The following is a 23,276-nucleotide window of genomic DNA, read 5'->3' on the forward strand; positions in this document are numbered from 1 at the left end:
GAGACACCGCCAGGAGGCGAAAAACCTACTCTGCAAGTCACACAGTCCTCTGCGTGGGGACGATTAATCTGCATAGGACCGCCCCCAACAGGCACCTCCCCCGCAAAGCAGCAGGGGGGCCGAGCGAGCGGGCTCTGCACTTCATCTGCCAGCCGCCCGCTGCTACACCCTCCCCACAACAACTCTTTTGTCAAGTCAGTCTGACCGACCGACTGCCTGCCTGCCTGACGGCTCAGAGATCACTTTTCCTTTCTCTTGACACAGCCGCTGGACGGTGTGAGGGGACAAGCACGCTCGCTCCAGCACACGCTGATAGCTACAGCTTACCTTCGGTCGTTCGCACCTTCTCAGACTGTGACTGCTAGCAGTGGAGGAGGAAGCAGCCAAATCTCAACCTGCAGGTGTCTTCGATTCAAGTAGACGGCTCCAGACTAATCATGATCCAATTAGCTCCAATTAATTAGGCCGCCGATTAGGTCACTTTTATTTTTCCTTTTTTTTTTTTTTCCTTTGTTCCGGGTCGGGCCCATTTAGCACCTCATTAATCAATTAGTGAGAAGCCTTTGTTCCTCCTGCAAAAGACACAGCACACAACACACCTGAGTAGGTGACAAAGCACAAGAGCGTCGTCGACGTCACATTGCAAACTTCGGCTCCATTTCTTTTCCCTTTTCCAAAGTTTTGCTATTTATTTCTCTATCTTTTTCACCAAGTTAAGAAGGGGTGCACCGGTCCTGGAGGTACTGCAATACCAGGTCAATGCGTGGAGTGGACAGAGCAAGCTCTTTTTCCATCTCCCTGTTCCAAAAATCCATTTAATATATGGTCCCCAGATAGGGGACGTATCAGATATTAAACTGATAAGAACAGATACTACACTTGATCTTAGCCAAAAGGCCGAGAAGCGATACCGACCATAGCTCGCCCAGACCGGGCCCCCTTCAGAACTCTCAGCACTGCTCACGGAGAGGAGACACCGCCAGGAGGCGAAAAACCTACTCTGCAAGTCACACAGTCCTCTGCGTGGGGACGATTAATCTGCATAGGACCGCCCCCAACAGGCACCTCCCCCGCAAAGCAGCAGGGGGGCCGAGCGAGCGGGCGTCTGCACTTCATCTGCCAGCCGCCCGCTGCTACACCCTCCCCACAACAACTCTTTTGTCAAGTCAGTCTGACCGACCGACTGCCTGCCTGCCTGACGGCTCAGAGATCACTTTTCCTTTCTCTTGACACAGCCGCTGGACGGTGTGAGGGGACAAGCACGCTCGCTCCAGCACACGCTGATAGCTACAGCTTACCTTCGGTCGTTCGCACCTTCTCAGACTGTGACTGCTAGCAGTGGAGGAGGAAGCAGCCAAATCTCAACCTGCAGGTGTCTTCGATTCAAGTAGACGGCTCCAGACTAATCATGATCCAATTAGCTCCAATTAATTAGGCCGCCGATTAGGTCACTTTTATTTTTCCTTTTTTTTTTTTTCCTTTGTTCCGGGTCGGGCCCATTTAGCACCTCATTAATCAATTAGTGAGAAGCCTTTGTTCCTCCTGCAAAAGACACAGCACACAACACACCTGAGTAGGTGACAAAGCACAAGAGCGTCGTCGACGTCACATTGCAAACTTCGGCTCCATTTCTTTTCCCTTTTCCAAAGTTTTGCTATTTATTTCTCTATCTTTTTCACCAAGTTAAGAAGGGGTGCACCGGTCCTGGAGGTACTGCAATACCAGGTCAATGCGTGGAGTGGACAGAGCAAGCTCTTTTTCCATCTCCCTGTTCCAAAAATCCATTTAATATATGGTCCCCAGATAGGGGACGTATCAGATATTAAACTGATAAGAACAGATACTACACTTGATCTTAGCCAAAAGGCCGAGAAGCGATACCGACCATAGCTCGCCCAGACCGGGCCCCCTTCAGAACTCTCAGCACTGCTCACGGAGAGGAGACACCGCCAGGAGGCGAAAAACCTACTCTGCAAGTCACACAGTCCTCTGCGTGGGGACGATTAATCTGCATAGGACCGCCCCCAACAGGCACCTCCCCCGCAAAGCAGCAGGGGGGCCGAGCGAGCGGGCGTCTGCACTTCATCTGCCAGCCGCCCGCTGCTACACCCTCCCCACAACAACTCTTTTGTCAAGTCAGTCTGACCGACCGACTGCCTGCCTGCCTGACGGCTCAGAGATCACTTTTCCTTTCTCTTGACACAGCCGCTGGACGGTGTGAGGGGACAAGCACGCTCGCTCCAGCACACGCTGATAGCTACAGCTTACCTTCGGTCGTTCGCACCTTCTCAGACTGTGACTGCTAGCAGTGGAGGAGGAAGCAGCCAAATCTCAACCTGCAGGTGTCTTCGATTCAAGTAGACGGCTCCAGACTAATCATGATCCAATTAGCTCCAATTAATTAGGCCGCCGATTAGGTCACTTTTATTTTTCCTTTTTTTTTTTTTTCCTTTGTTCCGGGTCGGGCCCATTTAGCACCTCATTAATCAATTAGTGAGAAGCCTTTGTTCCTCCTGCAAAAGACACAGCACACAACACACCTGAGTAGGTGACAAAGCACAAGAGCGTCGTCGACGTCACATTGCAAACTTCGGCTCCATTTCTTTTCCCTTTTCCAAAGTTTTGCTATTTATTTCTCTATCTTTTTCACCAAGTTAAGAAGGGGTGCACCGGTCCTGGAGGTACTGCAATACCAGGTCAATGCGTGGAGTGGACAGAGCAAGCTCTTTTTCCATCTCCCTGTTCCAAAAATCCATTTAATATATGGTCCCCAGATAGGGGACGTATCAGATATTAAACTGATAAGAACAGATACTACACTTGATCTTAGCCAAAAGGCCGAGAAGCGATACCGACCATAGCTCGCCCAGACCGGGCCCCCTTCAGAACTCTCAGCACTGCTCACGGAGAGGAGACACCGCCAGGAGGCGAAAAACCTACTCTGCAAGTCACACAGTCCTCTGCGTGGGGACGATTAATCTGCATAGGACCGCCCCCAACAGGCACCTCCCCCGCAAAGCAGCAGGGGGGCCGAGCGAGCGGGCGTCTGCACTTCATCTGCCAGCCGCCCGCTGCTACACCCTCCCCACAACAACTCTTTTGTCAAGTCAGTCTGACCGACCGACTGCCTGCCTGCCTGACGGCTCAGAGATCACTTTTCCTTTCTCTTGACACAGCCGCTGGACGGTGTGAGGGGACAAGCACGCTCGCTCCAGCACACGCTGATAGCTACAGCTTACCTTCGGTCGTTCGCACCTTCTCAGACTGTGACTGCTAGCAGTGGAGGAGGAAGCAGCCAAATCTCAACCTGCAGGTGTCTTCGATTCAAGTAGACGGCTCCAGACTAATCATGATCCAATTAGCTCCAATTAATTAGGCCGCCGATTAGGTCACTTTTATTTTTCCTTTTTTTTTTTTTTTCCTTTGTTCCGGGTCGGGCCCATTTAGCACCTCATTAATCAATTAGTGAGAAGCCTTTGTTCCTCCTGCAAAAGACACAGCACACAACACACCTGAGTAGGTGACAAAGCACAAGAGCGTCGTCGACGTCACATTGCAAACTTCGGCTCCATTTCTTTTCCCTTTTCCAAAGTTTTGCTATTTATTTCTCTATCTTTTTCACCAAGTTAAGAAGGGGTGCACCGGTCCTGGAGGTACTGCAATACCAGGTCAATGCGTGGAGTGGACAGAGCAAGCTCTTTTTCCATCTCCCTGTTCCAAAAATCCATTTAATATATGGTCCCCAGATAGGGGACGTATCAGATATTAAACTGATAAGAACAGATACTACACTTGATCTTAGCCAAAAGGCCGAGAAGCGATACCGACCATAGCTCGCCCAGACCGGGCCCCCTTCAGAACTCTCAGCACTGCTCACGGAGAGGAGACACCGCCAGGAGGCGAAAAACCTACTCTGCAAGTCACACAGTCCTCTGCGTGGGGACGATTAATCTGCATAGGACCGCCCCCAACAGGCACCTCCCCCGCAAAGCAGCAGGGGGGCCGAGCGAGCGGGCGTCTGCACTTCATCTGCCAGCCGCCCGCTGCTACACCCTCCCCACAACAACTCTTTTGTCAAGTCAGTCTGACCGACCGACTGCCTGCCTGCCTGACGGCTCAGAGATCACTTTTCCTTTCTCTTGACACAGCCGCTGGACGGTGTGAGGGGACAAGCACGCTCGCTCCAGCACACGCTGATAGCTACAGCTTACCTTCGGTCGTTCGCACCTTCTCAGACTGTGACTGCTAGCAGTGGAGGAGGAAGCAGCCAAATCTCAACCTGCAGGTGTCTTCGATTCAAGTAGACGGCTCCAGACTAATCATGATCCAATTAGCTCCAATTAATTAGGCCGCCGATTAGGTCACTTTTATTTTTCCTTTTTTTTTTTTTTCCTTTGTTCCGGGTCGGGCCCATTTAGCACCTCATTAATCAATTAGTGAGAAGCCTTTGTTCCTCCTGCAAAAGACACAGCACACAACACACCTGAGTAGGTGACAAAGCACAAGAGCGTCGTCGACGTCACATTGCAAACTTCGGCTCCATTTCTTTTCCCTTTTCCAAAGTTTTGCTATTTATTTCTCTATCTTTTTCACCAAGTTAAGAAGGGGTGCACCGGTCCTGGAGGTACTGCAATACCAGGTCAATGCGTGGAGTGGACAGAGCAAGCTCTTTTTCCATCTCCCTGTTCCAAAAATCCATTTAATATATGGTCCCCAGATAGGGGACGTATCAGATATTAAACTGATAAGAACAGATACTACACTTGATCTTAGCCAAAAGGCCGAGAAGCGATACCGACCATAGCTCGCCCAGACCGGGCCCCCTTCAGAACTCTCAGCACTGCTCACGGAGAGGAGACACCGCCAGGAGGCGAAAAACCTACTCTGCAAGTCACACAGTCCTCTGCGTGGGGACGATTAATCTGCATAGGACCGCCCCCAACAGGCACCTCCCCCGCAAAGCAGCAGGGGGGCCGAGCGAGCGGGCGTCTGCACTTCATCTGCCAGCCGCCCGCTGCTACACCCTCCCCACAACAACTCTTTTGTCAAGTCAGTCTGACCGACCGACTGCCTGCCTGCCTGACGGCTCAGAGATCACTTTTCCTTTCTCTTGACACAGCCGCTGGACGGTGTGAGGGGACAAGCACGCTCGCTCCAGCACACGCTGATAGCTACAGCTTACCTTCGGTCGTTCGCACCTTCTCAGACTGTGACTGCTAGCAGTGGAGGAGGAAGCAGCCAAATCTCAACCTGCAGGTGTCTTCGATTCAAGTAGACGGCTCCAGACTAATCATGATCCAATTAGCTCCAATTAATTAGGCCGCCGATTAGGTCACTTTTATTTTTCCTTTTTTTTTTTTTTCCTTTGTTCCGGGTCGGGCCCATTTAGCACCTCATTAATCAATTAGTGAGAAGCCTTTGTTCCTCCTGCAAAAGACACAGCACACAACACACCTGAGTAGGTGACAAAGCACAAGAGCGTCGTCGACGTCACATTGCAAACTTCGGCTCCATTTCTTTTCCCTTTTCCAAAGTTTTGCTATTTATTTCTCTATCTTTTTCACCAAGTTAAGAAGGGGTGCACCGGTCCTGGAGGTACTGCAATACCAGGTCAATGCGTGGAGTGGACAGAGCAAGCTCTTTTTCCATCTCCCTGTTCCAAAAATCCATTTAATATATGGTCCCCAGATAGGGGACGTATCAGATATTAAACTGATAAGAACAGATACTACACTTGATCTTAGCCAAAAGGCCGAGAAGCGATACCGACCATAGCTCGCCCAGACCGGGCCCCCTTCAGAACTCTCAGCACTGCTCACGGAGAGGAGACACCGCCAGGAGGCGAAAAACCTACTCTGCAAGTCACACAGTCCTCTGCGTGGGGACGATTAATCTGCATAGGACCGCCCCCAACAGGCACCTCCCCCGCAAAGCAGCAGGGGGGCCGAGCGAGCGGGCGTCTGCACTTCATCTGCCAGCCGCCCGCTGCTACACCCTCCCCACAACAACTCTTTTGTCAAGTCAGTCTGACCGACCGACTGCCTGCCTGCCTGACGGCTCAGAGATCACTTTTCCTTTCTCTTGACACAGCCGCTGGACGGTGTGAGGGGACAAGCACGCTCGCTCCAGCACACGCTGATAGCTACAGCTTACCTTCGGTCGTTCGCACCTTCTCAGACTGTGACTGCTAGCAGTGGAGGAGGAAGCAGCCAAATCTCAACCTGCAGGTGTCTTCGATTCAAGTAGACGGCTCCAGACTAATCATGATCCAATTAGCTCCAATTAATTAGGCCGCCGATTAGGTCACTTTTATTTTTCCTTTTTTTTTTTTTTCCCTTTGTTCCGGGTCGGGCCCATTTAGCACCTCATTAATCAATTAGTGAGAAGCCTTTGTTCCTCCTGCAAAAGACACAGCACACAACACACCTGAGTAGGTGACAAAGCACAAGAGCGTCGTCGACGTCACATTGCAAACTTCGGCTCCATTTCTTTTCCCTTTTCCAAAGTTTTGCTATTTATTTCTCTATCTTTTTCACCAAGTTAAGAAGGGGTGCACCGGTCCTGGAGGTACTGCAATACCAGGTCAATGCGTGGAGTGGACAGAGCAAGCTCTTTTTCCATCTCCCTGTTCCAAAAATCCATTTAATATATGGTCCCCAGATAGGGGACGTATCAGATATTAAACTGATAAGAACAGATACTACACTTGATCTTAGCCAAAAGGCCGAGAAGCGATACCGACCATAGCTCGCCCAGACCGGGCCCCCTTCAGAACTCTCAGCACTGCTCACGGAGAGGAGACACCGCCAGGAGGCGAAAAACCTACTCTGCAAGTCACACAGTCCTCTGCGTGGGGACGATTAATCTGCATAGGACCGCCCCCAACAGGCACCTCCCCCGCAAAGCAGCAGGGGGGCCGAGCGAGCGGGCGTCTGCACTTCATCTGCCAGCCGCCCGCTGCTACACCCTCCCCACAACAACTCTTTTGTCAAGTCAGTCTGACCGACCGACTGCCTGCCTGCCTGACGGCTCAGAGATCACTTTTCCTTTCTCTTGACACAGCCGCTGGACGGTGTGAGGGGACAAGCACGCTCGCTCCAGCACACGCTGATAGCTACAGCTTACCTTCGGTCGTTCGCACCTTCTCAGACTGTGACTGCTAGCAGTGGAGGAGGAAGCAGCCAAATCTCAACCTGCAGGTGTCTTCGATTCAAGTAGACGGCTCCAGACTAATCATGATCCAATTAGCTCCAATTAATTAGGCCGCCGATTAGGTCACTTTTATTTTTCCTTTTTTTTTTTTTTCCTTTGTTCCGGGTCGGGCCCATTTAGCACCTCATTAATCAATTAGTGAGAAGCCTTTGTTCCTCCTGCAAAAGACACAGCACACAACACACCTGAGTAGGTGACAAAGCACAAGAGCGTCGTCGACGTCACATTGCAAACTTCGGCTCCATTTCTTTTCCCTTTTCCAAAGTTTTGCTATTTATTTCTCTATCTTTTTCACCAAGTTAAGAAGGGGTGCACCGGTCCTGGAGGTACTGCAATACCAGGTCAATGCGTGGAGTGGACAGAGCAAGCTCTTTTTCCATCTCCCTGTTCCAAAAATCCATTTAATATATGGTCCCCAGATAGGGGACGTATCAGATATTAAACTGATAAGAACAGATACTACACTTGATCTTAGCCAAAAGGCCGAGAAGCGATACCGACCATAGCTCGCCCAGACCGGGCCCCCTTCAGAACTCTCAGCACTGCTCACGGAGAGGAGACACCGCCAGGAGGCGAAAAACCTACTCTGCAAGTCACACAGTCCTCTGCGTGGGGACGATTAATCTGCATAGGACCGCCCCCAACAGGCACCTCCCCCGCAAAGCAGCAGGGGGGCCGAGCGAGCGGGCGTCTGCACTTCATCTGCCAGCCGCCCGCTGCTACACCCTCCCCACAACAACTCTTTTGTCAAGTCAGTCTGACCGACCGACTGCCTGCCTGCCTGACGGCTCAGAGATCACTTTTCCTTTCTCTTGACACAGCCGCTGGACGGTGTGAGGGGACAAGCACGCTCGCTCCAGCACACGCTGATAGCTACAGCTTACCTTCGGTCGTTCGCACCTTCTCAGACTGTGACTGCTAGCAGTGGAGGAGGAAGCAGCCAAATCTCAACCTGCAGGTGTCTTCGATTCAAGTAGACGGCTCCAGACTAATCATGATCCAATTAGCTCCAATTAATTAGGCCGCCGATTAGGTCACTTTTATTTTTCCTTTTTTTTTTTTTCCTTTGTTCCGGGTCGGGCCCATTTAGCACCTCATTAATCAATTAGTGAGAAGCCTTTGTTCCTCCTGCAAAAGACACAGCACACAACACACCTGAGTAGGTGACAAAGCACAAGAGCGTCGTCGACGTCACATTGCAAACTTCGGCTCCATTTCTTTTCCCTTTTCCAAAGTTTTGCTATTTATTTCTCTATCTTTTTCACCAAGTTAAGAAGGGGTGCACCGGTCCTGGAGGTACTGCAATACCAGGTCAATGCGTGGAGTGGACAGAGCAAGCTCTTTTTCCATCTCCCTGTTCCAAAAATCCATTTAATATATGGTCCCCAGATAGGGGACGTATCAGATATTAAACTGATAAGAACAGATACTACACTTGATCTTAGCCAAAAGGCCGAGAAGCGATACCGACCATAGCTCGCCCAGACCGGGCCCCCTTCAGAACTCTCAGCACTGCTCACGGAGAGGAGACACCGCCAGGAGGCGAAAAACCTACTCTGCAAGTCACACAGTCCTCTGCGTGGGGACGATTAATCTGCATAGGACCGCCCCCAACAGGCACCTCCCCCGCAAAGCAGCAGGGGGCCGAGCGAGCGGGCGTCTGCACTTCATCTGCCAGCCGCCCGCTGCTACACCCTCCCCACAACAACTCTTTTGTCAAGTCAGTCTGACCGACCGACTGCCTGCCTGCCTGACGGCTCAGAGATCACTTTTCCTTTCTCTTGACACAGCCGCTGGACGGTGTGAGGGGACAAGCACGCTCGCTCCAGCACACGCTGATAGCTACAGCTTACCTTCGGTCGTTCGCACCTTCTCAGACTGTGACTGCTAGCAGTGGAGGAGGAAGCAGCCAAATCTCAACCTGCAGGTGTCTTCGATTCAAGTAGACGGCTCCAGACTAATCATGATCCAATTAGCTCCAATTAATTAGGCCGCCGATTAGGTCACTTTTATTTTTCCTTTTTTTTTTTTTTCCTTTGTTCCGGGTCGGGCCCATTTAGCACCTCATTAATCAATTAGTGAGAAGCCTTTGTTCCTCCTGCAAAAGACACAGCACACAACACACCTGAGTAGGTGACAAAGCACAAGAGCGTCGTCGACGTCACATTGCAAACTTCGGCTCCATTTCTTTTCCCTTTTCCAAAGTTTTGCTATTTATTTCTCTATCTTTTTCACCAAGTTAAGAAGGGGTGCACCGGTCCTGGAGGTACTGCAATACCAGGTCAATGCGTGGAGTGGACAGAGCAAGCTCTTTTTCCATCTCCCTGTTCCAAAAATCCATTTAATATATGGTCCCCAGATAGGGGACGTATCAGATATTAAACTGATAAGAACAGATACTACACTTGATCTTAGCCAAAAGGCCGAGAAGCGATACCGACCATAGCTCGCCCAGACCGGGCCCCCTTCAGAACTCTCAGCACTGCTCACGGAGAGGAGACACCGCCAGGAGGCGAAAACCTACTCTGCAAGTCACACAGTCCTCTGCGTGGGGACGATTAATCTGCATAGGACCGCCCCCAACAGGCACCTCCCCCGCAAAGCAGCAGGGGGGCCGAGCGAGCGGGCGTCTGCACTTCATCTGCCAGCCGCCCGCTGCTACACCCTCCCCACAACAACTCTTTTGTCAAGTCAGTCTGACCGACCGACTGCCTGCCTGCCTGACGGCTCAGAGATCACTTTTCCTTTCTCTTGACACAGCCGCTGGACGGTGTGAGGGGACAAGCACGCTCGCTCCAGCACACGCTGATAGCTACAGCTTACCTTCGGTCGTTCGCACCTTCTCAGACTGTGACTGCTAGCAGTGGAGGAGGAAGCAGCCAAATCTCAACCTGCAGGTGTCTTCGATTCAAGTAGACGGCTCCAGACTAATCATGATCCAATTAGCTCCAATTAATTAGGCCGCCGATTAGGTCACTTTTATTTTTCCTTTTTTTTTTTTTTCCTTTGTTCCGGGTCGGGCCCATTTAGCACCTCATTAATCAATTAGTGAGAAGCCTTTGTTCCTCCTGCAAAAGACACAGCACACAACACACCTGAGTAGGTGACAAAGCACAAGAGCGTCGTCGACGTCACATTGCAAACTTCGGCTCCATTTCTTTTCCCTTTTCCAAAGTTTTGCTATTTATTTCTCTATCTTTTTCACCAAGTTAAGAAGGGGTGCACCGGTCCTGGAGGTACTGCAATACCAGGTCAATGCGTGGAGTGGACAGAGCAAGCTCTTTTTCCATCTCCCTGTTCCAAAAATCCATTTAATATATGGTCCCCAGATAGGGGACGTATCAGATATTAAACTGATAAGAACAGATACTACACTTGATCTTAGCCAAAAGGCCGAGAAGCGATACCGACCATAGCTCGCCCAGACCGGGCCCCCTTCAGAACTCTCAGCACTGCTCACGGAGAGGAGACACCGCCAGGAGGCGAAAAACCTACTCTGCAAGTCACACAGTCCTCTGCGTGGGGACGATTAATCTGCATAGGACCGCCCCCAACAGGCACCTCCCCGCAAAGCAGCAGGGGGGCCGAGCGAGCGGGCGTCTGCACTTCATCTGCCAGCCGCCCGCTGCTACACCCTCCCCACAACAACTCTTTTGTCAAGTCAGTCTGACCGACCGACTGCCTGCCTGCCTGACGGCTCAGAGATCACTTTTCCTTTCTCTTGACACAGCCGCTGGACGGTGTGAGGGGACAAGCACGCTCGCTCCAGCACACGCTGATAGCTACAGCTTACCTTCGGTCGTTCGCACCTTCTCAGACTGTGACTGCTAGCAGTGGAGGAGGAAGCAGCCAAATCTCAACCTGCAGGTGTCTTCGATTCAAGTAGACGGCTCCAGACTAATCATGATCCAATTAGCTCCAATTAATTAGGCCGCCGATTAGGTCACTTTTATTTTTCCTTTTTTTTTTTTTCCTTTGTTCCGGGTCGGGCCCATTTAGCACCTCATTAATCAATTAGTGAGAAGCCTTTGTTCCTCCTGCAAAAGACACAGCACACAACACACCTGAGTAGGTGACAAAGCACAAGAGCGTCGTCGACGTCACATTGCAAACTTCGGCTCCATTTCTTTTCCCTTTTCCAAAGTTTTGCTATTTATTTCTCTATCTTTTTCACCAAGTTAAGAAGGGGTGCACCGGTCCTGGAGGTACTGCAATACCAGGTCAATGCGTGGAGTGGACAGAGCAAGCTCTTTTTCCATCTCCCTGTTCCAAAAATCCATTTAATATATGGTCCCCAGATAGGGGACGTATCAGATATTAAACTGATAAGAACAGATACTACACTTGATCTTAGCCAAAAGGCCGAGAAGCGATACCGACCATAGCTCGCCCAGACCGGGCCCCCTTCAGAACTCTCAGCACTGCTCACGGAGAGGAGACACCGCCAGGAGGCGAAAAACCTACTCTGCAAGTCACACAGTCCTCTGCGTGGGGACGATTAATCTGCATAGGACCGCCCCCAACAGGCACCTCCCCCGCAAAGCAGCAGGGGGGCCGAGCGAGCGGGCGTCTGCACTTCATCTGCCAGCCGCCCGCTGCTACACCCTCCCACAACAACTCTTTTGTCAAGTCAGTCTGACCGACCGACTGCCTGCCTGCCTGACGGCTCAGAGATCACTTTTCCTTTCTCTTGACACAGCCGCTGGACGGTGTGAGGGGACAAGCACGCTCGCTCCAGCACACGCTGATAGCTACAGCTTACCTTCGGTCGTTCGCACCTTCTCAGACTGTGACTGCTAGCAGTGGAGGAGGAAGCAGCCAAATCTCAACCTGCAGGTGTCTTCGATTCAAGTAGACGGCTCCAGACTAATCATGATCCAATTAGCTCCAATTAATTAGGCCGCCGATTAGGTCACTTTTATTTTTCCTTTTTTTTTTTTTTCCTTTGTTCCGGGTCGGGCCCATTTAGCACCTCATTAATCAATTAGTGAGAAGCCTTTGTTCCTCCTGCAAAAGACACAGCACACAACACACCTGAGTAGGTGACAAAGCACAAGAGCGTCGTCGACGTCACATTGCAAACTTCGGCTCCATTTCTTTTCCCTTTTCCAAAGTTTTGCTATTTATTTCTCTATCTTTTTCACCAAGTTAAGAAGGGGTGCACCGGTCCTGGAGGTACTGCAATACCAGGTCAATGCGTGGAGTGGACAGAGCAAGCTCTTTTTCCATCTCCCTGTTCCAAAAATCCATTTAATATATGGTCCCCAGATAGGGGACGTATCAGATATTAAACTGATAAGAACAGATACTACACTTGATCTTAGCCAAAAGGCCGAGAAGCGATACCGACCATAGCTCGCCCAGACCGGGCCCCCTTCAGAACTCTCAGCACTGCTCACGGAGAGGAGACACCGCCAGGAGGCGAAAAACCTACTCTGCAAGTCACACAGTCCTCTGCGTGGGGACGATTAATCTGCATAGGACCGCCCCCAACAGGCACCTCCCCCGCAAAGCAGCAGGGGGGCCGAGCGAGCGGGCGTCTGCACTTCATCTGCCAGCCGCCCGCTGCTACACCCTCCCCACAACAACTCTTTTGTCAAGTCAGTCTGACCGACCGACTGCCTGCCTGCCTGACGGCTCAGAGATCACTTTTCCTTTCTCTTGACACAGCCGCTGGACGGTGTGAGGGGACAAGCACGCTCGCTCCAGCACACGCTGATAGCTACAGCTTACCTTCGGTCGTTCGCACCTTCTCAGACTGTGACTGCTAGCAGTGGAGGAGGAAGCAGCCAAATCTCAACCTGCAGGTGTCTTCGATTCAAGTAGACGGCTCCAGACTAATCATGATCCAATTAGCTCCAATTAATTAGGCCGCCGATTAGGTCACTTTTATTTTTCCTTTTTTTTTTTTTTCCTTTGTTCCGGGTCGGGCCCATTTAGCACCTCATTAATCAATTAGTGAGAAGCCTTTGTTCCTCCTGCAAAAGACACAGCACACAACACACCTGAGTAGGTGACAAAGCACAAGAGCGTCGTCGACGTCACATTGCAAACTTCGGCTCCATTTCTTTTCCCTTTTCCAAAGTTTTGCTATTTATTTCTCTATCTTTTTCACCAAGTTAAGAAGGGGTGCACCGGTCCTGGAGGTACTGCAATACCAGGTCAATGCGTGGAGTGGACAGAGCAAGCTCTTTTTCCATCTCCCTGTTCCAAAAATCCATTTAATATATGGTCCCCAGATAGGGGACGTATCAGATATTAAACTGATAAGAACAGATACTACACTTGATCTTAGCCAAAAGGCCGAGAAGCGATACCGACCATAGCTCGCCCAGACCGGGCCCCCTTCAGAACTCTCAGCACTGCTCACGGAGAGGAGACACCGCCAGGAGGCGAAAAACCTACTCTGCAAGTCACACAGTCCTCTGCGTGGGGACGATTAATCTGCATAGGACCGCCCCCAACAGGCACCTCCCCCGCAAAGCAGCAGGGGGGCCGAGCGAGCGGGCGTCTGCACTTCATCTGCCAGCCGCCCGCTGCTACACCCTCCCCACAACAACTCTTTTGTCAAGTCAGTCTGACCGACCGACTGCCTGCCTGCCTGACGGCTCAGAGATCACTTTTCCTTTCTCTTGACACAGCCGCTGGACGGTGTGAGGGGACAAGCACGCTCGCTCCAGCACACGCTGATAGCTACAGCTTACCTTCGGTCGTTCGCACCTTCTCAGACTGTGACTGCTAGCAGTGGAGGAGGAAGCAGCCAAATCTCAACCTGCAGGTGTCTTCGATTCAAGTAGACGGCTCCAGACTAATCATGATCCAATTAGCTCCAATTAATTAGGCCGCCGATTAGGTCACTTTTATTTTTCCTTTTTTTTTTTTTTCCTTTGTTCCGGGTCGGGCCCATTTAGCACCTCATTAATCAATTAGTGAGAAGCCTTTGTTCCTCCTGCAAAAGACACAGCACACAACACACCTGAGTAGGTGACAAAGCACAAGAGCGTCGTCGACGTCACATTGCAAACTTCGGCTCCATTTCTTTTCCCTTTTCCAAAGTTTTGCTATTTATTTCTCTATCTTTTTCACCAAGTTAAGAAGGGGTGCACCGGTCCTGGAGGTACTGCAATACCAGGTCAATGCGTGGAGTGGACAGAGCAAGCTCTTTTTCCATCTCCCTGTTCCAAAAATCCATTTAATATATGGTCCCCAGATAGGGGACGTATCAGATATTAAACTGATAAGAACAGATACTACACTTGATCTTAGCCAAAAGGCCGAGAAGCGATACCGACCATAGCTCGCCCAGACCGGGCCCCCTTCAGAACTCTCAGCACTGCTCACGGAGAGGAGACACCGCCAGGAGGCGAAAAACCTACTCTGCAAGTCACACAGTCCTCTGCGTGGGGACGATTAATCTGCATAGGACCGCCCCCAACAGGCACCTCCCCCGCAAAGCAGCAGGGGGGCCGAGCGAGCGGGCGTCTGCACTTCATCTGCCAGCCGCCCGCTGCTACACCCTCCCCACAACAACTCTTTTGTCAAGTCAGTCTGACCGACCGACTGCCTGCCTGCCTGACGGCTCAGAGATCACTTTTCCTTTCTCTTGACACAGCCGCTGGACGGTGTGAGGGGACAAGCACGCTCGCTCCAGCACACGCTGATAGCTACAGCTTACCTTCGGTCGTTCGCACCTTCTCAGACTGTGACTGCTAGCAGTGGAGGAGGAAGCAGCCAAATCTCAACCTGCAGGTGTCTTCGATTCAAGTAGACGGCTCCAGACTAATCATGATCCAATTAGCTCCAATTAATTAGGCCGCCGATTAGGTCACTTTTATTTTTCCTTTTTTTTTTTTTTCCTTTGTTCCGGGTCGGGCCCATTTAGCACCTCATTAATCAATTAGTGAGAAGCCTTTGTTCCTCCTGCAAAAGACACAGCACACAACACACCTGAGTAGGTGACAAAGCACAAGAGCGTCGTCGACGTCACATTGCAAACTTCGGCTCCATTTCTTTTCCCTTTTCCAAAGTTTTGCTATTTATTTCTCTATCTTTTTCACCAAGTTAAGAAGGGGTGCACCGGTCCTGGAGGTACTGCAATACCAGGTCAATGCGTGGAGTGGACAGAGCAAGCTCTTTTTCCATCTCCCTGTTCCAAAAATCCATTTAATATATGGTCCCCAGATAGGGGACGTATCAGATATTAAACTGATAAGAACAGATACTACACTTGATCTTAGCCAAAAGGCCGAGAAGCGATACCGACCATAGCTCGCCCAGACCGGGCCCCCTTCAGAACTCTCAGCACTGCTCACGGAGAGGAGACACCGCCAGGAGGCGAAAAACCTACTCTGCAAGTCACACAGTCCTCTGCGTGGGGACGATTAATCTGCATAGGACCGCCCCACAACAGGCACCTCCCCCGCAAAGCAGCAGGGGGGCCGAGCGAGCGGGCGTCTGCACTTCATCTGCCAGCCGCCCGCTGCTACACCCTCCCCACAACAACTCTTTTGTCAAGTCAGTCTGACCGACCGACTGCCTGCCTGCCTGACGGCTCAGAGATCACTTTTCCTTTCTCTTGACACAGCCGCTGGACGGTGTGAGGGGACAAGCACGCTCGCTCCAGCACACGCTGATAGCTACAGCTTACCTTCGGTCGTTCGCACCTTCTCAGACTGTGACTGCTAGCAGTGGAGGAGGAAGCAGCCAAATCTCAACCTGCAGGTGTCTTCGATTCAAGTAGACGGCTCCAGACTAATCATGATCCAATTAGCTCCAATTAATTAGGCCGCCGATTAGGTCACTTTTATTTTTCCTTTTTTTTTTTTTTTCCTTTGTTCCGGGTCGGGCCCATTTAGCACCTCATTAATCAATTAGTGAGAAGCCTTTGTTCCTCCTGCAAAAGACACAGCACACAACACACCTGAGTAGGTGACAAAGCACAAGAGCGTCGTCGACGTCACATTGCAAACTTCGGCTCCATTTCTTTTCCCTTTTCCAAAGTTTTGCTATTTATTTCTCTATCTTTTTCACCAAGTTAAGAAGGGGTGCACCGGTCCTGGAGGTACTGCAATACCAGGTCAATGCGTGGAGTGGACAGAGCAAGCTCTTTTTCCATCTCCCTGTTCCAAAAATCCATTTAATATTGGTCCCCAGATAGGGGACGTATCAGATATTAAACTGATAAGAACAGATACTACACTTGATCTTAGCCAAAAGGCCGAGAAGCGATACCGACCATAGCTCGCCCAGACCGGGCCCCCTTCAGAACTCTCAGCACTGCTCACGGAGAGGAGACACCGCCAGGAGGCGAAAAACCTACTCTGCAAGTCACACAGTCCTCTGCGTGGGGACGATTAATCTGCATAGGACCGCCCCCAACAGGCACCTCCCCCGCAAAGCAGCAGGGGGGCCGAGCGAGCGGGCGTCTGCACTTCATCTGCCAGCCGCCCGCTGCTACACCCTCCCCACAACAACTCTTTTGTCAAGTCAGTCTGACCGACCGACTGCCTGCCTGCCTGACGGCTCAGAGATCACTTTTCCTTTCTCTTGACACAGCCGCTGGACGGTGTGAGGGGACAAGCACGCTCGCTCCAGCACACGCTGATAGCTACAGCTTACCTTCGGTCGTTCGCACCTTCTCAGACTGTGACTGCTAGCAGTGGAGGAGGAAGCAGCCAAATCTCAACCTGCAGGTGTCTTCGATTCAAGTAGACGGCTCCAGACTAATCATGATCCAATTAGCTCCAATTAATTAGGCCGCCGATTAGGTCACTTTTATTTTTCCTTTTTTTTTTTTTTCCTTTGTTCCGGGTCGGGCCCATTTAGCACCTCATTAATCAATTAGTGAGAAGCCTTTGTTCCTCCTGCAAAAGACACAGCACACAACACACCTGAGTAGGTGACAAAGCACAAGAGCGTCGTCGACGTCACATTGCAAACTTCGGCTCCATTTCTTTTCCCTTTTCCAAAGTTTTGCTATTTATTTCTCTATCTTTTTCACCAAGTTAAGAAGGGGTGCACCGGTCCTGGAGGTACTGCAATACCAGGTCAATGCGTGGAGTGGACAGAGCAAGCTCTTTTTCCATCTCCCTGTTCCAAAAATCCATTTAATATATGGTCCCCAGATAGGGGACGTATCAGATATTAAACTGATAAGAACAGATACTACACTTGATCTTAGCCAAAAGGCCGAGAAGCGATACCGACCATAGCTCGCCCAGACCGGGCCCCTTCAGAACTCTCAGCACTGCTCACGGAGAGGAGACACCGCCAGGAGGCGAAAAACCTACTCTGCAAGTCACACAGTCCTCTGCGTGGGGACGATTAATCTGCATAGGACCGCCCCCAACAGGCACCTCCCCCGCAAAGCAGCAGGGGGGCCGAGCGAGCGGGCGTCTGCACTTCATCTGCCAGCCGCCCGCTGCTACACCCTCCCCACAACAACTCTTTTGTCAAGTCAGTCTGACCGACCGACTGCCTGCCTGCCTGACGGCTCAGAGATCACTTTTCCTTTCTCTTGACACAGCCGCTGGACGGTGTGAGGGGACAAGCACGCTCGCTCCAGCACACGCTGATAGCTACAGCTTACCTTCGGTCGTTCGCACCTTCTCAGACTGTGACTGCTAGCAGTGGAGGAGGAAGCAGCCAAATCTCAACCTGCAGGTGTCTTCGATTCAAGTAGACGGCTCCAGACTAATCATGATCCAATTAGCTCCAATTAATTAGGCCGCCGATTAGGTCACTTTTATTTTTCCTTTTTTTTTTTTTTCCTTTGTTCCGGGTCGGGCCCATTTAGCACCTCATTAATCAATTAGTGAGAAGCCTTTGTTCCTCCTGCAAAAGACACAGCACACAACACACCTGAGTAGGTGACAAAGCACAAGAGCGTCGTCGACGTCACATTGCAAACTTCGGCTCCATTTCTTTTCCCTTTTCCAAAGTTTTGCTATTTATTTCTCTATCTTTTTCACCAAGTTAAGAAGGGGTGCACCGGTCCTGGAGGTACTGCAATACCAGGTCAATGCGTGGAGTGGACAGAGCAAGCTCTTTTTCCATCTCCCTGTTCCAAAAATCCATTTAATATATGGTCCCCAGATAGGGGACGTATCAGATATTAAACTGATAAGAACAGATACTACACTTGATCTTAGCCAAAAGGCCGAGAAGCGATACCGACCATAGCTCGCCCAGACCGGGCCCCCTTCAGAACTCTCAGCACTGCTCACGGAGAGGAGACACCGCCAGGAGGCGAAAAACCTACTCTGCAAGTCACACAGTCCTCTGCGTGGGGACGATTAATCTGCATAGGACCGCCCCCAACAGGCACCTCCCCCGCAAAGCAGCAGGGGGGCCGAGCGAGCGGGCGTCTGCACTTCATCTGCCAGCCGCCCGCTGCTACACCCTCCCCACAACAACTCTTTTGTCAAGTCAGTCTGACCGACCGACTGCCTGCCTGCCTGACGGCTCAGAGATCACTTTTCCTTTCTCTTGACACAGCCGCTGGACGGTGTGAGGGGACAAGCACGCTCGCTCCAGCACACGCTGATAGCTACAGCTTACCTTCGGTCGTTCGCACCTTCTCAGACTGTGACTGCTAGCAGTGGAGGAGGAAGCAGCCAAATCTCAACCTGCAGGTGTCTTCGATTCAAGTAGACGGCTCCAGACTAATCATGATCCAATTAGCTCCAATTAATTAGGCCGCCGATTAGGTCACTTTTATTTTTCCTTTTTTTTTTTTTTCCTTTGTTCCGGGTCGGGCCCATTTAGCACCTCATTAATCAATTAGTGAGAAGCCTTTGTTCCTCCTGCAAAAGACACAGCACACAACACACCTGAGTAGGTGACAAAGCACAAGAGCGTCGTCGACGTCACATTGCAAACTTCGGCTCCATTTCTTTTCCCTTTTCCAAAGTTTTGCTATTTATTTCTCTATCTTTTTCACCAAGTTAAGAAGGGGTGCACCGGTCCTGGAGGTACTGCAATACCAGGTCAATGCGTGGAGTGGACAGAGCAAGCTCTTTTTCCATCTCCCTGTTCCAAAAATCCATTTAATATATGGTCCCCAGATAGGGGACGTATCAGATATTAAACTGATAAGAACAGATACTACACTTGATCTTAGCCAAAAGGCCGAGAAGCGATACCGACCATAGCTCGCCCAGACCGGGCCCCCTTCAGAACTCTCAGCACTGCTCACGGAGAGGAGACACCGCCAGGAGGCGAAAAACCTACTCTGCAAGTCACACAGTCCTCTGCGTGGGGACGATTAATCTGCATAGGACCGCCCCCAACAGGCACCTCCCCCGCAAAGCAGCAGGGGGGCCGAGCGAGCGGGCGTCTGCACTTCATCTGCCAGCCGCCCGCTGCTACACCCTCCCCACAACAACTCTTTTGTCAAGTCAGTCTGACCGACCGACTGCCTGCCTGCCTGACGGCTCAGAGATCACTTTTCCTTTCTCTTGACACAGCCGCTGGACGGTGTGAGGGGACAAGCACGCTCGCTCCAGCACACGCTGATAGCTACAGCTTACCTTCGGTCGTTCGCACCTTCTCAGACTGTGACTGCTAGCAGTGGAGGAGGAAGCAGCCAAATCTCAACCTGCAGGTGTCTTCGATTCAAGTAGACGGCTCCAGACTAATCATGATCCAATTAGCTCCAATTAATTAGGCCGCCGATTAGGTCACTTTTATTTTTCCTTTTTTTTTTTTTTCCTTTGTTCCGGGTCGGGCCCATTTAGCACCTCATTAATCAATTAGTGAGAAGCCTTTGTTCCTCCTGCAAAAGACACAGCACACAACACACCTGAGTAGGTGACAAAGCACAAGAGCGTCGTCGACGTCACATTGCAAACTTCGGCTCCATTTCTTTTCCCTTTTCCAAAGTTTTGCTATTTATTTCTCTATCTTTTTCACCAAGTTAAGAAGGGGTGCACCGGTCCTGGAGGTACTGCAATACCAGGTCAATGCGTGGAGTGGACAGAGCAAGCTCTTTTTCCATCTCCCTGTTCCAAAAATCCATTTAATATATGGTCCCCAGATAGGGGACGTATCAGATATTAAACTGATAAGAACAGATACTACACTTGATCTTAGCCAAAAGGCCGAGAAGCGATACCGACCATAGCTCGCCCAGACCGGGCCCCCTTCAGAACTCTCAGCACTGCTCACGGAGAGGAGACACCGCCAGGAGGCGAAAAACCTACTCTGCAAGTCACACAGTCCTCTGCGTGGGGACGATTAATCTGCATAGGACCGCCCCCAACAGGCACCTCCCCCGCAAAGCAGCAGGGGGGCCGAGCGAGCGGGCGTCTGCACTTCATCTGCCAGCCGCCCGCTGCTACACCCTCCCCACAACAACTCTTTTGTCAAGTCAGTCTGACCGACCGACTGCCTGCCTGCCTGACGGCTCAGAGATCACTTTTCCTTTCTCTTGACACAGCCGCTGGACGGTGTGAGGGGACAAGCACGCTCGCTCCAGCACACGCTGATAGCTACAGCTTACCTTCGGTCGTTCGCACCTTCTCAGACTGTGACTGCTAGCAGTGGAGGAGGAAGCAGCCAAATCTCAACCTGCAGGTGTCTTCGATTCAAGTAGACGGCTCCAGACTAATCATGATCCAATTAGCTCCAATTAATTAGGCCGCCGATTAGGTCACTTTTATTTTTCCTTTTTTTTTTTTTTCCTTTGTTCCGGGTCGGGCCCATTTAGCACCTCATTAATCAATTAGTGAGAAGCCTTTGTTCCTCCTGCAAAAGACACAGCACACAACACACCTGAGTAGGTGACAAAGCACAAGAGCGTCGTCGACGTCACATTGCAAACTTCGGCTCCATTTCTTTTCCCTTTTCCAAAGTTTTGCTATTTATTTCTCTATCTTTTTCACCAAGTTAAGAAGGGGTGCACCGGTCCTGGAGGTACTGCAATACCAGGTCAATGCGTGGAGTGGACAGAGCAAGCTCTTTTTCCATCTCCCTGTTCCAAAAATCCATTTAATATATGGTCCCCAGATAGGGGACGTATCAGATATTAAACTGATAAGAACAGATACTACACTTGATCTTAGCCAAAAGGCCGAGAAGCGATACCGACCATAGCTCGCCCAGACCGGGCCCCCTTCAGAACTCTCAGCACTGCTCACGGAGAGGAGACACCGCCAGGAGGCGAAAAACCTACTCTGCAAGTCACACAGTCCTCTGCGTGGGGACGATTAATCTGCATAGGACCGCCCCCAACAGGCACCTCCCCCGCAAAGCAGCAGGGGGGCCGAGCGAGCGGGCGTCTGCACTTCATCTGCCAGCCGCCCGCTGCTACACCCTCCCCACAACAACTCTTTTGTCAAGTCAGTCTGACCGACCGACTGCCTGCCTGCCTGACGGCTCAGAGATCACTTTTCCTTTCTCTTGACACAGCCGCTGGACGGTGTGAGGGGACAAGCACGCTCGCTCCAGCACACGCTGATAGCTACAGCTTACCTTCGGTCGTTCGCACCTTCTCAGACTGTGACTGCTAGCAGTGGAGGAGGAAGCAGCCAAATCTCAACCTGCAGGTGTCTTCGATTCAAGTAGACGGCTCCAGACTAATCATGATCCAATTAGCTCCAATTAATTAGGCCGCCGATTAGGTCACTTTTATTTTTCCTTTTTTTTTTTTTCCTTTGTTCCGGGTCGGGCCCATTTAGCACCTCATTAATCAATTAGTGAGAAGCCTTTGTTCCTCCTGCAAAAGACACAGCACACAACACACCTGAGTAGGTGACAAAGCACAAGAGCGTCGTCGACGTCACATTGCAAACTTCGGCTCCATTTCTTTTCCCTTTTCCAAAGTTTTGCTATTTATTTCTCTATCTTTTTCACCAAGTTAAGAAGGGGTGCACCGGTCCTGGAGGTACTGCAATACCAGGTCAATGCGTGGAGTGGACAGAGCAAGCTCTTTTTCCATCTCCCTGTTCCAAAAATCCATTTAATATATGGTCCCCAGATAGGGGACGTATCAGATATTAAACTGATAAGAACAGATACTACACTTGATCTTAGCCAAAAGGCCGAGAAGCGATACCGACCATAGCTCGCCCAGACCGGGCCCCCTTCAGAACTCTCAGCACTGCTCACGGAGAGGAGACACCGCCAGGAGGCGAAAAACCTACTCTGCAAGTCACACAGTCCTCTGCGTGGGGACGATTAATCTGCATAGGACCGCCCCCAACAGGCACCTCCCCCGCAAAGCAGCAGGGGGGCCGAGCGAGCGGGCGTCTGCACTTCATCTGCCAGCCGCCCGCTGCTACACCCTCCCCACAACAACTCTTTTGTCAAGTCAGTCTGACCGACCGACTGCCTGCCTGCCTGACGGCTCAGAGATCACTTTTCCTTTCTCTTGACACAGCCGCTGGACGGTGTGAGGGGACAAGCACGCTCGCTCCAGCACACGCTGATAGCTACAGCTTACCTTCGGTCGTTCGCACCTTCTCAGACTGTGACTGCTAGCAGTGGAGGAGGAAGCAGCCAAATCTCAACCTGCAGGTGTCTTCGATTCAAGTAGACGGCTCCAGACTAATCATGATCCAATTAGCTCCAATTAATTAGGCCGCCGATTAGGTCACTTTTATTTTTCCTTTTTTTTTTTTTTCCTTTGTTCCGGGTCGGGCCCATTTAGCACCTCATTAATCAATTAGTGAGAAGCCTTTGTTCCTCCTGCAAAAGACACAGCACACAACACACCTGAGTAGGTGACAAAGCACAAGAGCGTCGTCGACGTCACATTGCAAACTTCGGCTCCATTTCTTTTCCCTTTTCCAAAGTTTTGCTATTTATTTCTCTATCTTTTTCACCAAGTTAAGAAGGGGTGCACCGGTCCTGGAGGTACTGCAATACCAGGTCAATGCGTGGAGTGGACAGAGCAAGCTCTTTTTCCATCTCCCTGTTCCAAAAATCCATTTAATATATGGTCCCCAGATAGGGGACGTATCAGATATTAAACTGATAAGAACAGATACTACACTTGATCTTAGCCAAAAGGCCGAGAAGCGATACCGACCATAGCTCGCCCAGACCGGGCCCCCTTCAGAACT

The 23,276-nt window shown here is 51.0% G+C and overlaps 24 non-coding genes across 24 annotated transcripts; all 24 read right to left on the bottom strand.

Annotated features, from left to right (window-relative positions):
- Nucleotides 1–718: 718 nt before the first annotated feature.
- On the bottom strand, nucleotides 719–909 carry LOC140066401 (U2 spliceosomal RNA). Its single transcript, XR_011848247.1, has one exon. It is a non-coding gene; the product is annotated as a U2 spliceosomal RNA (small nuclear RNA).
- Nucleotides 910–1,688: 779 nt separating this feature from the next.
- Nucleotides 1,689–1,879, bottom strand: LOC140066413 (U2 spliceosomal RNA). The gene has a single exon (XR_011848258.1). It is a non-coding gene; the product is annotated as a U2 spliceosomal RNA (small nuclear RNA).
- Nucleotides 1,880–2,659: 780 nt separating this feature from the next.
- Nucleotides 2,660–2,850, bottom strand: LOC140066424 (U2 spliceosomal RNA). The gene has a single exon (XR_011848268.1). It is a non-coding gene; the product is annotated as a U2 spliceosomal RNA (small nuclear RNA).
- A 781-nt stretch (nucleotides 2,851–3,631) lies between these two features.
- Nucleotides 3,632–3,822, bottom strand: LOC140066436 (U2 spliceosomal RNA). Its single transcript, XR_011848280.1, has one exon. It is a non-coding gene; the product is annotated as a U2 spliceosomal RNA (small nuclear RNA).
- A 780-nt stretch (nucleotides 3,823–4,602) lies between these two features.
- LOC140066448 (U2 spliceosomal RNA) lies at nucleotides 4,603–4,793 on the bottom strand. The gene has a single exon (XR_011848291.1). It is a non-coding gene; the product is annotated as a U2 spliceosomal RNA (small nuclear RNA).
- A 780-nt stretch (nucleotides 4,794–5,573) lies between these two features.
- Nucleotides 5,574–5,764, bottom strand: LOC140066459 (U2 spliceosomal RNA). Its single transcript, XR_011848302.1, has one exon. It is a non-coding gene; the product is annotated as a U2 spliceosomal RNA (small nuclear RNA).
- Nucleotides 5,765–6,545: 781 nt separating this feature from the next.
- Nucleotides 6,546–6,736, bottom strand: LOC140066471 (U2 spliceosomal RNA). Its single transcript, XR_011848313.1, has one exon. It is a non-coding gene; the product is annotated as a U2 spliceosomal RNA (small nuclear RNA).
- A 780-nt stretch (nucleotides 6,737–7,516) lies between these two features.
- LOC140066482 (U2 spliceosomal RNA) lies at nucleotides 7,517–7,707 on the bottom strand. Its single transcript, XR_011848324.1, has one exon. It is a non-coding gene; the product is annotated as a U2 spliceosomal RNA (small nuclear RNA).
- Nucleotides 7,708–8,486: 779 nt separating this feature from the next.
- Nucleotides 8,487–8,677, bottom strand: LOC140066494 (U2 spliceosomal RNA). Its single transcript, XR_011848335.1, has one exon. It is a non-coding gene; the product is annotated as a U2 spliceosomal RNA (small nuclear RNA).
- A 779-nt stretch (nucleotides 8,678–9,456) lies between these two features.
- LOC140066505 (U2 spliceosomal RNA) lies at nucleotides 9,457–9,647 on the bottom strand. The gene has a single exon (XR_011848346.1). It is a non-coding gene; the product is annotated as a U2 spliceosomal RNA (small nuclear RNA).
- Nucleotides 9,648–10,426: 779 nt separating this feature from the next.
- Nucleotides 10,427–10,617, bottom strand: LOC140066516 (U2 spliceosomal RNA). Its single transcript, XR_011848357.1, has one exon. It is a non-coding gene; the product is annotated as a U2 spliceosomal RNA (small nuclear RNA).
- A 778-nt stretch (nucleotides 10,618–11,395) lies between these two features.
- LOC140066528 (U2 spliceosomal RNA) lies at nucleotides 11,396–11,586 on the bottom strand. The gene has a single exon (XR_011848368.1). It is a non-coding gene; the product is annotated as a U2 spliceosomal RNA (small nuclear RNA).
- Nucleotides 11,587–12,365: 779 nt separating this feature from the next.
- LOC140066539 (U2 spliceosomal RNA) lies at nucleotides 12,366–12,556 on the bottom strand. The gene has a single exon (XR_011848381.1). It is a non-coding gene; the product is annotated as a U2 spliceosomal RNA (small nuclear RNA).
- A 780-nt stretch (nucleotides 12,557–13,336) lies between these two features.
- Nucleotides 13,337–13,527, bottom strand: LOC140066551 (U2 spliceosomal RNA). Its single transcript, XR_011848392.1, has one exon. It is a non-coding gene; the product is annotated as a U2 spliceosomal RNA (small nuclear RNA).
- Nucleotides 13,528–14,307: 780 nt separating this feature from the next.
- LOC140066562 (U2 spliceosomal RNA) lies at nucleotides 14,308–14,498 on the bottom strand. The gene has a single exon (XR_011848403.1). It is a non-coding gene; the product is annotated as a U2 spliceosomal RNA (small nuclear RNA).
- Nucleotides 14,499–15,278: 780 nt separating this feature from the next.
- LOC140066573 (U2 spliceosomal RNA) lies at nucleotides 15,279–15,469 on the bottom strand. Its single transcript, XR_011848413.1, has one exon. It is a non-coding gene; the product is annotated as a U2 spliceosomal RNA (small nuclear RNA).
- Nucleotides 15,470–16,251: 782 nt separating this feature from the next.
- LOC140066254 (U2 spliceosomal RNA) lies at nucleotides 16,252–16,441 on the bottom strand. The gene has a single exon (XR_011848174.1). It is a non-coding gene; the product is annotated as a U2 spliceosomal RNA (small nuclear RNA).
- A 780-nt stretch (nucleotides 16,442–17,221) lies between these two features.
- LOC140066585 (U2 spliceosomal RNA) lies at nucleotides 17,222–17,412 on the bottom strand. Its single transcript, XR_011848425.1, has one exon. It is a non-coding gene; the product is annotated as a U2 spliceosomal RNA (small nuclear RNA).
- A 779-nt stretch (nucleotides 17,413–18,191) lies between these two features.
- On the bottom strand, nucleotides 18,192–18,382 carry LOC140066597 (U2 spliceosomal RNA). The gene has a single exon (XR_011848436.1). It is a non-coding gene; the product is annotated as a U2 spliceosomal RNA (small nuclear RNA).
- A 780-nt stretch (nucleotides 18,383–19,162) lies between these two features.
- On the bottom strand, nucleotides 19,163–19,353 carry LOC140066608 (U2 spliceosomal RNA). The gene has a single exon (XR_011848447.1). It is a non-coding gene; the product is annotated as a U2 spliceosomal RNA (small nuclear RNA).
- Nucleotides 19,354–20,133: 780 nt separating this feature from the next.
- LOC140066619 (U2 spliceosomal RNA) lies at nucleotides 20,134–20,324 on the bottom strand. Its single transcript, XR_011848458.1, has one exon. It is a non-coding gene; the product is annotated as a U2 spliceosomal RNA (small nuclear RNA).
- Nucleotides 20,325–21,104: 780 nt separating this feature from the next.
- Nucleotides 21,105–21,295, bottom strand: LOC140066631 (U2 spliceosomal RNA). The gene has a single exon (XR_011848469.1). It is a non-coding gene; the product is annotated as a U2 spliceosomal RNA (small nuclear RNA).
- Nucleotides 21,296–22,074: 779 nt separating this feature from the next.
- LOC140066642 (U2 spliceosomal RNA) lies at nucleotides 22,075–22,265 on the bottom strand. The gene has a single exon (XR_011848480.1). It is a non-coding gene; the product is annotated as a U2 spliceosomal RNA (small nuclear RNA).
- A 780-nt stretch (nucleotides 22,266–23,045) lies between these two features.
- On the bottom strand, nucleotides 23,046–23,236 carry LOC140066653 (U2 spliceosomal RNA). Its single transcript, XR_011848486.1, has one exon. It is a non-coding gene; the product is annotated as a U2 spliceosomal RNA (small nuclear RNA).
- Between the last annotated feature and the right edge of the window lie 40 nt (nucleotides 23,237–23,276).

This window comes from Engystomops pustulosus, chromosome 6 (assembly GCF_040894005.1).
Source record: "Engystomops pustulosus chromosome 6, aEngPut4.maternal, whole genome shotgun sequence".
Classification (NCBI taxonomy): Eukaryota; Metazoa; Chordata; class Amphibia; order Anura; family Leptodactylidae; genus Engystomops; species Engystomops pustulosus.